The sequence below is a fragment of the Myxocyprinus asiaticus genome, chromosome 8 (genome assembly GCF_019703515.2).
Source record: "Myxocyprinus asiaticus isolate MX2 ecotype Aquarium Trade chromosome 8, UBuf_Myxa_2, whole genome shotgun sequence".
Taxonomy (NCBI): Eukaryota; Metazoa; Chordata; class Actinopteri; order Cypriniformes; family Catostomidae; genus Myxocyprinus; species Myxocyprinus asiaticus.
In genome coordinates, this window is record NC_059351.1 from 9,562,098 (window position 1) to 9,574,299 (window position 12,202).

The 12,202-nt window shown below is 38.6% G+C and overlaps 1 long non-coding RNA gene across 1 annotated transcript; it reads left to right on the top strand.

Moving 5' to 3' along the window:
• Nucleotides 1-2,608: 2,608 nt before the first annotated feature.
• On the top strand, nt 2,609-9,050 carry LOC127445302 (uncharacterized). Its single transcript, XR_007897957.1, has 3 exons — nt 2,609-6,337; nt 7,114-8,374; nt 8,513-9,050. It is a non-coding gene; the product is annotated as an uncharacterized LOC127445302 (long non-coding RNA).
• Nucleotides 9,051-12,202: the final 3,152 nt, after the last annotated feature.

Below are 12,202 nucleotides of genomic sequence, written 5' to 3' on the forward strand. Positions count from 1 at the left end.
CTAAAAAAAAAAAAAAAAGTCAAAAATATTATTTAGCATTTCTGAATAAACCTGACTACATTAGGTTACACCAACAACACTAATTTTAAGGGTTTGATCAGGTAAAACGACTCCATGAGGTCACAATTGCCAGTTAGCATTTTACAGTGTACTTTGTGAAAGGAAACTGGTGTTGCAGGTCTAAGCCCAATCACTTAACATTTTAGGTGCCTCACTAATCTGACACACACAATTCAGGTCAGATTCATATCATTTGAAAAAGGTGTGATAATAAGACATCCAAAATGTGCAATGTGAAGGTCTTCCAGAAACAAATGGGTTGAATTCATAAGGCTCTTTGTGGGTTTATAGATCCGAAATCTGATAATGACAAAACAGGACACCTTCAACCCTTTCATTCTAACCACTTTGAATGCCCTTCTCATGTCTTGCTTAAACACATTATCTGTGCTGAACTCTCATTACATCTTTCATATCTTTCAGTTCATCACTGTTTACCAAGCAGAAATGTTTCCTGTAGCCTGTAGGCCCAAATGTGGTTTTGTGTGTTGGCTTGAATGCATGTACTGGCACGACAGGCAGCATGCTCAAAGTAGTTCATGCACTATGCAGTTAAACACAAGATTTTTTTTCCTACTGTATAGTTTAATCATTTTCTAGAAATTAGAAAACAAAAAATTTGAATCAGAGAGACTGAATTGACACTTCCAATGAGATGCTGGCAGACATCGCATCATGTGTCAAAATGTTGAACAACTTTGTTCAGATGATGAGCGACATGTCTTAATGTGTTACTCATGTTGTCTTAGCATGTCTTAAAGACAAAATGTCTTATATAACCCAAATTCCAGTTCAACATATGGTCACATTGTTGTAACCTTGAGTAGAATCTGGATTGGTTTTGTATGAGAACAGTACTAAGCCAAATCAAAGGATTGAGAAATCAAGCAATTAGAGAATTAAATCTCACTTCACATGTACAGTAGATAACAAACCAAAGATCATGGATATTGTCAGAATTCACTTGTTAACCACAAAGCAGTACATCCGGTGGCATTGCATATATAGGGACAGGCACAAACGGTGCCACACATCTAACCGCTTGTGACTGAACACAGACACTAAAGAGATATGTAATATTATAGCAATCATTTTGATCATATCACTTGACAATAAATACACAACAAAGCCACAGCATTGGCTGAAATAATGCATGGATTTATCACACACACACACATACACACAAACTTGTTTTTATATCATTGTGGAGACTCTCCATAGACTTCCATGCATTTTATGAATTTTATACAGATCTAATGATATTTTCTATACCCTAACCCTAACCTTACCCCTAAACATATCCCTCACAGAAACCTTTTTGCATTTTTATATTTTCAAAAAAACATTGTTTAGTATATTTAATAAGCCATTTCCGTCTGATGAGGGTCTTTATGCAGTAAGGTGGGTGATCTCAGATTTTACTATCCTTGTGGGGACATTTGGTCCCTACAATGTGGTATAAACACACACACACACACACATGTTTGTGAGGCTATCCTTATGAGGACACTCCATAGACATAATGATTTTTATACTGTAAGAACGATCCCCTAACCCTATGCCTAAACCTAACCCTCACAAAAAACGTTCTGCATTTTTACATTTTCAAAAAAACATCGTTTAGTATGTTTTTTAAGCGATTTGAATTATGGCAACACTAGAAATGTCCTCAAAAACCACATTTACCATTGTAATTACCTGTTTGTAAACCACCCAAACCCCCCCACACACACACACACATACACACACACACACACACATGCATTAAGGGGAATGATGTATATTACATATCTGACTGCACTGAACTGCTTACAGTTTTTTCTAATTTGGGCACACTGTAACGCAGTGTTACAACGTGCCCCGTCAGCGCAACTGGGATTTAAACCTGGCTCGTCACTTCTGCTGGCTAGCTAAAAATGAAAAGACTCTGTAAGATGATAGCTATCATATTGGAGGTTAAAATGATACCAGGTTTGTCTCGTTTTAAATAAACACTGTAAATTTGAACATTTGCTACTTAAAAATTCACTTTTGGTGACATCATTTTTTATTTTTTTGCCGCAATTTTTTTCCTCAACACTGTGTTGATATGGCAACATGAAACAAATGTGGAAACGTTTAAACCATGTGTGTAACAACTAGCCCCGTGTTAGTTTGTGCCCCGTTCTCCCCTACTACTGGGGCCAATCGGATGAGTAAGAGCCTGTTAAAATCTTACTTAATTCACCTTTAAATATTGATCTGTTTTTCACCCAAACCTATAATCTCGCTTCTGAAGACGTGGATTTAACCACTGGAGTACTTTTATGCTGCCTTTATATGCTTTTTGGAGCTTCAAAGTTCTGGCCACCATTCATTTGCATTGAATGGACCTAAAGAGCTGAGATATTCTTCTAAAAATATTTGATTGTGTTCTGCAGAAGAAAGAAAGTCATACGCATCTGGGATAGCATGAGGGAGAATGAATGATGACAATTTTCATTTTTGGGTGAACCATTCTTTTAATTTCATATAACTCGAAACTATTACTAGATGGCAGCATAGCACCTATTGTGCGTTAAAGACTCTCTGGTTACGTCACGTCCTATCGAAGTAATAGCGAGGAAGTAGGAGAGATACTTTTATCACAGTAACTAAAGATTAAATATGTCGTCGAGGTGCTCCAAACGCTGTGCTGTTTCTGGCAGTCAGAATACCGAGTTCCTGCATATAGTCCCGAAGGATCCCGATCTTAAAAAAAAAAAAGTGTGGCTGGAGTTTATTTTCAATGAAGTGCCATAGCGCGTCAGTCCGTACTTGTTTGTTTGCCTGCGACATTTCACCGCGGATTGTGTGGTTAACCAGTAGCAATATGAAGCTGGCTTTGCGGAGCACACGAGTGGTTCTGTGCCAACTATATTGGACCCGAGAGCAATCCGACAAACCGAAAGTAACAAAACGCATATTCATTCTAATGTTTAATCTGTTATTGGTGTAATGTGTATTGAATACGATGTACAACGTGTGCAATAGGGTAAAAACAGTTGATGTATGCTTGGTTTGGTATACTAGATTACTAGATGTTATGTAGAAATGGTATGAGTAATAAGGTTGTATTTTATTCTGAAGACAGCCTTGGCAATAAGCCTTTTTATGTTTTCATTAAATGTTAGCCAATTATAACAGACAGTGTTTACCTTAAACTCTTAGTCCCAAAACGGGGAACATTTATAAGGCAATGAACTATGAGCCATGAAGCATTTAAAAGTATTTTAAGGCCTACCTTCAAACTCAGTGCCTCTTTACTTGACATCATGGGAAAATCAAAAGAAATCAGCCAAGACCTCAGAAAAAAAAATTGTAGACCTCCACAAGTCTGGTTCATCCTTAGGAGCAATTTCCAAACGCCTGAAGATACCATTGTCATCTGTACAAACAATAGTACGCAAGTATAAACACCATGGGACCATGCAGCCATCATACCGCTCAGGAAGGAGATGCATTCTGTCTCCTAGAGATGAACGTAGTTTGGTGTGAAAAGTGCAAATCAATCCCAGAACAACAGCAAACGACCTCGTGAAGATGCTGGAGGAAACAGGATAACAAGTATCTATATCCACAGTAAAACTAGTGCTATATCAACATAACCTGAAAGGCTGCTCAGCAAGGAAGAAGCCACTGCTCCAAAACTGCCATAAAAAAGCCAGACTACAGTTTGCAAGTGCACATGAGGACAAAGATCTTACTTTTTGGAGAAATGTCCTCTGGTCTGATAAAACAAAAATTGAACTGTTTGGCCATAATGACCATTGTTATGTTTGGAGGAAAAAGGGTGAGGCTTGCAAGCCGAAGAACACCATCCCAACAGTGAAGCATGGGGGTGGCAGCATCATGTTGTGGCGGTGCTTTGCTGCAGGAGGGACTGGTGCACTTCACTAGATGGCATCATGAGGAATTAAAATTATGTGGATATATTGAAGCAACATCTCATGACATCAGCCAGGAAGTTATAGCTCAGTCACAAATGGGTCTTCCATATGGACAATGACCCCAAGCATGCCTCCAGAGTTGTGGCAAAATGGCTTAAGGACAACAAAATCAAGGTATTGGAGTAGCCATCACAAAGCCCTGACCTCAATTAGATAGAAAATTTGTGGGCAGAACTGAAAAAGTGTGTGCGAGCAAGGAGGCCTACAGTCCTGACTCAGTTACACCAGTTCTGTCTGGAGGAATGGGTCAAATTTCCAGCAACTTATTGTGAGAAGCTTGTGGAAGGCTACCCAAAACATTTGACCCAAGTTAAACAATTTAAAGGCAATGCTACCAAATACTAACAGTGGATGTAAATTTCTGACCCACTGGGAATGTGAGGAAAGAAATAAAAGCTGAAATATATCATTCTCTCTACTATTATTCTGACATTTCATATCTTAAAATAAAGAAGTGATCCTAACTGACCTAAGACATGGAATGTTTTCTTTGATTAAATGTCAGGAATTGTGAAAAACTGAGTTTAAATATATTTGGCTAAGGTGTATGTAAACTTCTGACTTCAACTGTACAAAACGCACTCTGACATCCATACCAACACACCCACACAATTTTAGCTGCATCGTTTATTCAATTGGCCTGCAATGCTCTATAATTCAGCAAACAGAAAATAAGAAAAAAGACTGTATTTGCTCCATAGGTTAAACATGAGAAAAATGGCACCATCTGGTGAAAAAAATTTTTTTTTTTAAATAATTTTGAAGCCAGGGCTCCGGAATGAAAGCATAAAATCATAGAATTCATGATTTTATGCTTTAATGGCACTGGGATCAAATATTGCAGTTTTAATGGGTTTCAATGGGGACATTTTTGTCTTGAAGGTCCTGAGTGTAACTATTTTGTGTACAGAGTGTATTATAGATGTATTTTAGGAACTGAGGTTGAAATATCAAAATTCCCCCCACAATACACACCTTTGGCAAAATTTATGCCGTTGGCATTAACACAGCCAAAATGATCGAAAAACAAAAATAAAAAAGACAAAAATGTCCCGAAGATTGCACAAATTAGATTTTGTTAGTTTTTCACCATTTTGGCTACATTTTAGCTTTTTTCAAATGAACAAATCCATGTATTCAATCAATAAATATGATATAATATTGCATATGTTATATGTTGTTATATGTTTATTGTTTAATTGCATAATTTGTAAAATTTTCAGGTATTTTAGTTGATTTGTTGAACACATGCTTAAAACTGGCACTGTCTCTTTAAGAAAACTGGCATTTCTGTAAAGACTGGAAGGGCCTTATCTCATCTGTGCAATGTGTGATTAGAATAAAAATGTTTTTTTTTTTTTTTTTTGATCAACAACTGACTGTAAAAAAAGAAAGGGTATTAAAAAAGACATTATTCAATGACAAATGGGTTGTGTGGATCTCGTCTTCGGACACACATTAATTACACGGAACATTTTCGTACACTTTTCGGAACACTATCCTTGTGAAAGGATCTAGGTAAATACACCACCACCATACTACACAATCACTGATGAGTGAAATCTGAATATTTACCAGCCAGTTGCAAAATATAGAGGTTTTAATCACATAGCGTGAAATTGGTTGCAAATGCGCGTTATTTCCTCTCATTGTAGTAGACGGTTGGACATAGAGTAAAAGATTTTTGAATTTAAGAACTGAAATAGAGACTGTTCAAATGAAGATTGTGATGCAAGGGAAAATTTATATTTTTACCAACCCCTAATAAGAAGATGATAAGTCACTTTCACAAAATAAACGCCAACAGAACTCTGATGCAAACCGGCTGTGGAATTCAGTTGTTCCTGAAGACTCTGTGGTCTCTGTCTTCTCACATAATAACTTAATATCAAATCATTATTTCATGTCCATTTAATTATTTATTTTTTATGTAGCCATGTATTAAGCGGGATATTCTAAAGTCTGCTGGGTATTATCTCAAAATAAACCCTCTCAAGGTGTATCAAGACCCCCCTGTCATGATTTATTTTTCAAGAATAGCTGACTCACTGTAGATTATCCCTTAATTAGCACTGATGTACATGATGTTATCAACTTTGAATATCATATTTAATGCACATGATGAAATCCAGTGTTGGTGGCCTAACCCTAACCCTAAATATGCTTTTTGGACCGTCAAACAGCCAGCAGCCTGATGGCACCCGATTACTTGCATTGTATGGACAAACAGAGATGAAATGGGCTTATACAATTCTTCATTTCGGTTCTGCTGAAGAAGAAAAGTCATACTTATCTGGGATGGCTTAAAGGTAAGAAAATCATGAGAGAATTTTCATTTTTGGGTGAACTAACCCTTTAAGATTTTGCTATTACAAAACCAACTGTAGTATTTAGGAAAGTTGTAGATTCATACTAAATAATTGAGTAGGCGGGGGGAATCTACAGTGCCTATAGAAAGTGTCCACTCCCCTTTTTTTAGATGTTTTCATGTTCTATTGTTTTACAACATTTTACAATATTGAACCATTAGTTTGAGAATTGGTTGTATCTCCTTCATTGGTTTCTAAGTAGGCCGCCCTCGCCAGTCTTCTCCTCGCACGGTCACTCAGTTTTTGTGGACAGGCACAGATTGGTTAAAAACCGGCCAAAGCTGTAGAGTTACATTTATGCCATACTGTTTCTGTTTCTTAATTATTTTGACTGTACTCATAGGTATATACTGTATTTTATGACTTGGAAAGACCTTGTATCCCTGCCTTGTACTTTTTGTCACTAAGTTGCTTGGAGTGGTCTTCTTTTGAGTCACCAAATGTTGGACTTCCAGATAAAGTTGTATTTTAAAAGCAAAAGTAAATTAAAGTAAAAGTTAATTGGTGGGGCAGAATGTAAAAAATCTGATTTTCCTGACAGAGAGAGATAGAGATCGATCAATCGATACTGATCGATCGATCTGGTAACAAAACTGGATCTAACACCAAGAGAAAAAAGAATAGGTATGGGGGCACATTGCAGGCCAGCTGCTATGAATGAAGCTTGGTCAATGGTGTTGTGATGTAGTACATTGCTAATTCTGTTTTTGTTTTAGTTTTTTGCTTTGAAATAGGGTTTCAGCTGACATTGATTCACCAGAGGAGGAATGGGATTCAGAGGCCAGCGCAACATTGAGAAAGAGTCTGCTGCCCCTGCTGCTGAAGGAAATGGGACAGAGAATGATTGAGTACTCATCTGAAGTTTTGTCTGGCGTCTCTAAAGAAAGGTAGCATAGCACAGATGAGGATGATGTTGAACCACCTCTTCCAGACTTCTCACCTATCCAAAAAACCTGGGCCAAAGACTTTACCCAAATTATGCAGCAGCCCTCTGCAGTTTTTTAATCTTTTCATTCCAAAAACAGTGCTGCAGACAATTGTAGGTCAAACAAATTTCTATGGGGCCAAGTATCAGGAGAAAAAAGACAATTTGTGGCAATACATTTGTGTGAAAGACTTGAAGTCATTCATAACAATTGTAATTTACATGGGTCTGGTGAAGTGCTCTTCACTGACAGACTATTGGAGGGAGTCCGAGTACTTCAGTCTGTCCTTTCCTGCACAAATCATATCTTACCAGAAATTTCGGACTATCTCCAGTGTTCTTCATCTAAGCGGTACCAAGGACAATGAGAGGAACAAAGTGAGGAGGGGAACATCAGACTATGAACGCCTGGGTAAAATTCAGTCACTGTATCAAGTCATTAGGGATGCGTGCAAAATCTATTTTCAACCCTTTCAGAACATCACCATTGATGAAAGAATGGTGACATTATGGGCTAGAAAGGGGCTCAAACAATGCGTGAAAAATGAATCTACAAATAATGGGTACAAACTGTTTGCACTGGAAGACTGCAGCAGCGGCTTTACTTGGAATATCTTTGTTTACAAGGGAAGGTCAAGTGCATCACAGAGACATGGGCTGAGCTATGAGTCAGTGATGGCATTGGTGGATGAAAATAGGTTGGGCACTGGGTACAAGCTATTTGTTGACAAATTTTAGTTGTTGACCAGCCCCTCTCTTTTCAGAGACCTCCTCTGTAAGGATATCTGGGCTTGTGGGCCTGTTCAGGCAAGCAGGAAAGGTTACCCAAAACAACTGTGAACAGATTGTCAAAGAACGCACCACGCGACAGCATACGTTGGATTAGGGACAACGAGTTGCTGTTTGTTAAGTGGAAAGACTTACAGGAGTGCAGATGTGTTCCACCTTCCATAAAGCCTATGGAGGTGACACTATGCAGAGGAAGGTGAAGGGAGAAGACAGACGTCGGACCCTTGTGGACGTCCCCATTCCAGCTGCGGTGTTGGACTACAGTAAGTTAGTAGAACTTATTCAGTTGTGTTCAAGCACTTTTATTTGTGCTATTGTTTTCTGTCTTTAATGTGTTTACTTTGAGAACTATTAAAAAACTTAAAGAGTTTGAAATATATGCCATTTATATTACCACACAGGAACATGGAGGCAGTGGATCCATCTAATTGTGCTACTGGATATTATAGACTTCTAAATAAATCAAAAAAGTGGTACCAGTCCATTTTTTATCACTTTTTGGATATCGATATAGAGAATGCATTCATCTTGCAAGGACTGGGTGACAAGAAAGAGAATGCTTTGACCAGAAAGGCATTCTTAGAGAAGCTTGTGTTAGAGCTTACAGAAACAGGTTCTCAGAAAAGGTCTGACTGTGCACCAGTTTCATCGGCTCCTTCCTCGGTTTCCCCTCAGATCCACCTGTGGATCCCCTCCTGCTCCGTCCTCAGCTTCTCCATTGGCGGTTCCTGCTTCATACCACAAGACAAAGTTTATCACACAGGACAGCACTGCAGAAAGGCCGAATTGCAAGTGTGATAAAAATGTTAGGAATATTTTTCAGACTGTTTTTTATGCATTTTGTAAACTAACCGCATTAGTAATTTGAACATTCAAATCAAAAGTGTTTTGTAATTGTTGCATATACATTTCTAAAATGGGAATAAAGTATAGTTTTGAATGGTATTTCTGAAATGATCTACCTTTATATTATGTGATCCCATTTCAGTATTTATAATCACATTTATTTTTTGAAAATGTCTGCAGAAACCTCAGATTTGAATCAGAACTTGATCAGGCCTGTCATTTTGGGGTTTTCTTAGATAGCCCAGCAGTTACTTAATATGACTTCTACCTGTGACAGGACTCAAACCATCAAAGTGCAGTTCTTGTGATGCCCATGGTAGATATGGATCTTGGTAAAGGGTGGATTGTATTTCTTACATGTTTGCTGGGTAGTAAGATATAATTAAGTTTTATTAATTATTGGGAAGCCAGTGTTAGAATATAAGAACAAGATCATTAATTGAAAATGTAAATGACACAACAGAAGTGTTATTAATAGAAAGGCTCCAAATATTAGATACTTTTTTAATATTAGAAAAATACAATAACAATAATCAAAACAAAAGTGTAATGGTTTACAACTCGACATTAGTATAAGAACACATATTTATATGTCTTCCTTGATTTTTTAAAAGTGTGCGGTTATCCTTTTAAACGCTTGTAAACAAGGAAGTACTTCACGGCGAGTTCGCGATGGGGAAAAGGTGCCTCAGGTTGTTCCTGGCAAGGTACTCAGCCTACAAGCTCAGGATTAGGGCGGGGTTAGGGTAACTGCTGTCTGTCAAGAACAAACAGAGGCACCTTTATACAGTGGGTCTGAGATTTACGTCATATCCCGGAATTCTCGCGCGGATAAACGCAAGTATTTTTTTTTTGTTTTTTTTTTTTTTAGCTCTCAGTCTCACACACTTTTCATAGTTACACGCAGTGCTGCCCACTAGGCTTTCAGTGCAAGTCTTTTTTTCTTTTCTTTATGCGTGTGTCTCGCGCTCGATAGGTACAAAATTGTTGTGTGGTAATCGACAATCACATAAAAATAAAATAAAAAAAGGAAATACGTTTAAATACATCTTATTTTGTATTTGATTCGATTCACAAAAGTTTGGACATTTTATACAAATTTGTATTTAATTTGCAGATAGAAATATATTGCTATAAATGATTCGTGGACGAATATAGGACGTATAGACTCTTTCAGTCAGAGGGATCCCACCACTGTAGCTTTGTAATCAAAAGCGACTTAAAGAATATTTCACCCAAAAAATGAACATTCTCTTATCATTTACTCACCCTCATGCCACCCCGGGTGTATATTAATTTCTTCTTCTGCATAACACAAACGAAGATTTTTAGAAGAATATCTAAGCTCTGTAGGTCCATACAATGCAAGTGAATGGTGAACAGATCTTTGAAGCTACAAAAAGCACTTAAAGGCAGCATGAAAATAATAAATTTAACACTGGTGGCCAAAAGTTTCAAATAATTTTGCTCTTATGGAAGGAAATTGGTACTGTTATTCACCAAAGTGGCATTCAACTGATCACAATGTAAAGTCAGGACATTACTGATGTAAAAAACAGCATAATCACTATTTGAAAAAAGTCATTTTTGATCAACTCTAGACAGGCCCCATTTTCAGCAGCCATCACTCCAACCTTATCCTTGAGTAATCATGCTAAATTGCTAATCTGGTACTAGAAAATCACTTGCCATTATATCAAACACAGCTGAAAGCTATTTGGTTCATTAAATGAAGCTTAACATTGTCTTTTGTGTGTGTGTGTGTGTGTGTGTGTGTGTTGCCACAGTATGCAATAGACTGGCATGTCTTAAGGTCAATATTAGGTCAAAAATGGCAAAAAAAGAAACAGCTTTCTTTAGAAACTTGTCAGTCAATCATTGTTTTGAGGAATGAAGGCTATACAATGCTTGAAATTGCCAAAAAAAATAAAGATTTCATATAAAAGGTGTACACTACAGTCTTCAAATGCAAAGGACAACTGGCTGTAACAAGGACAGAAAGAAATGTGGAAGGCCAGATGTACAACTAAACAAGAGGATAAGTACATTGGGGTCTCTAGTTTGAGAAATGGATGCCTAACATGTCCTCAGCTGACAGCTTCATTGAATTCTACCCGCTCATCACCAGTTTCATGTACAGCAGTAAAGAGAAGACTCAGGGATGCAGGCCTTATGGGAAGAATTGTAAAGAAAAAGCCACTTTTGAAACAAAAAATCAAAAAGAAAGGGTTAGAGTGGGCCAAGAAACAGACATTGGACAACAGATAATTGGAAAAGAGTGTTATGGATCTTAACTCAATTGTGCTTTAATGGGATCGGCTAGATGGTAAGGTGCGTGAGAAGTGCCCGACAAGACAGCCACATCTATGGCAAGTGCTGCAGGAAGCGTGGGGTGAAATATCACCTGAGTATCTGGACAAACTGACAGCTAGAATACCAAAGATCTGCAAAGCTGTCATTGCTGCACATGGAGGATTTTTGAAGTAGTTTAAGAAGTTCTTAAAAAAAATTCAAATTGTAATAGTAATTTTTCACATTATTGATGTCCTGACTATATATTGTGATCAGTTAAATGCCACTTTGGTGAATAAAAGTACCAATTTCTTTCCATAAGAGCAAAATCTGTACATTAGCGGCTGTCACGCCGCTCAGGTTGATGCATATGAGACTGCTTCAGCATTGGCTTCAGACTCGAGTCCTCAGATGGGCATGGCACCACGGCGCATGCCGCATGCTCATCACGCCGGTCTGCCACCGTATGTTCAGCCCTTGGACCAACCTGCCATTTCTATGGGCAGGGGTTCCCCTAGAGCAGGTCTCCAGGCGCGTCGTGGTTAGGACAGACGCCTCCAAGCATGGCTGGGGCACCGTGTGCAACAGGCGCGCAGCCGCTGGTCTTTGGAATGGTCCGTGACTGCGTTGGCACATCAACTGCCTCGAGTTGCTGGCAGTATTGCTCGCCCTGCGGAGGCTTTTGCCGTTGATCCAGGGCAAGCACGTGTTGGTCCGGATGGATAACATGGCAATGGTAGCGTACATCAACCGCCAAGGCGGTGTGCGCTCTCGTCGCATGTCGCAACTCGCCCACTGTCTCCTCCTCTGGAGTCAGCAGCGACTCAAGTCGTTGCGAGCCACTCACATCCCGGGCAACCTCAACAACACAGTGGACTTGCTGTCACGGCAGGTCACGCTCAGGGGAGAGTGGAGACTCCACCCCCAGGTGGTCCAGCTGATTTGGAGTTGAT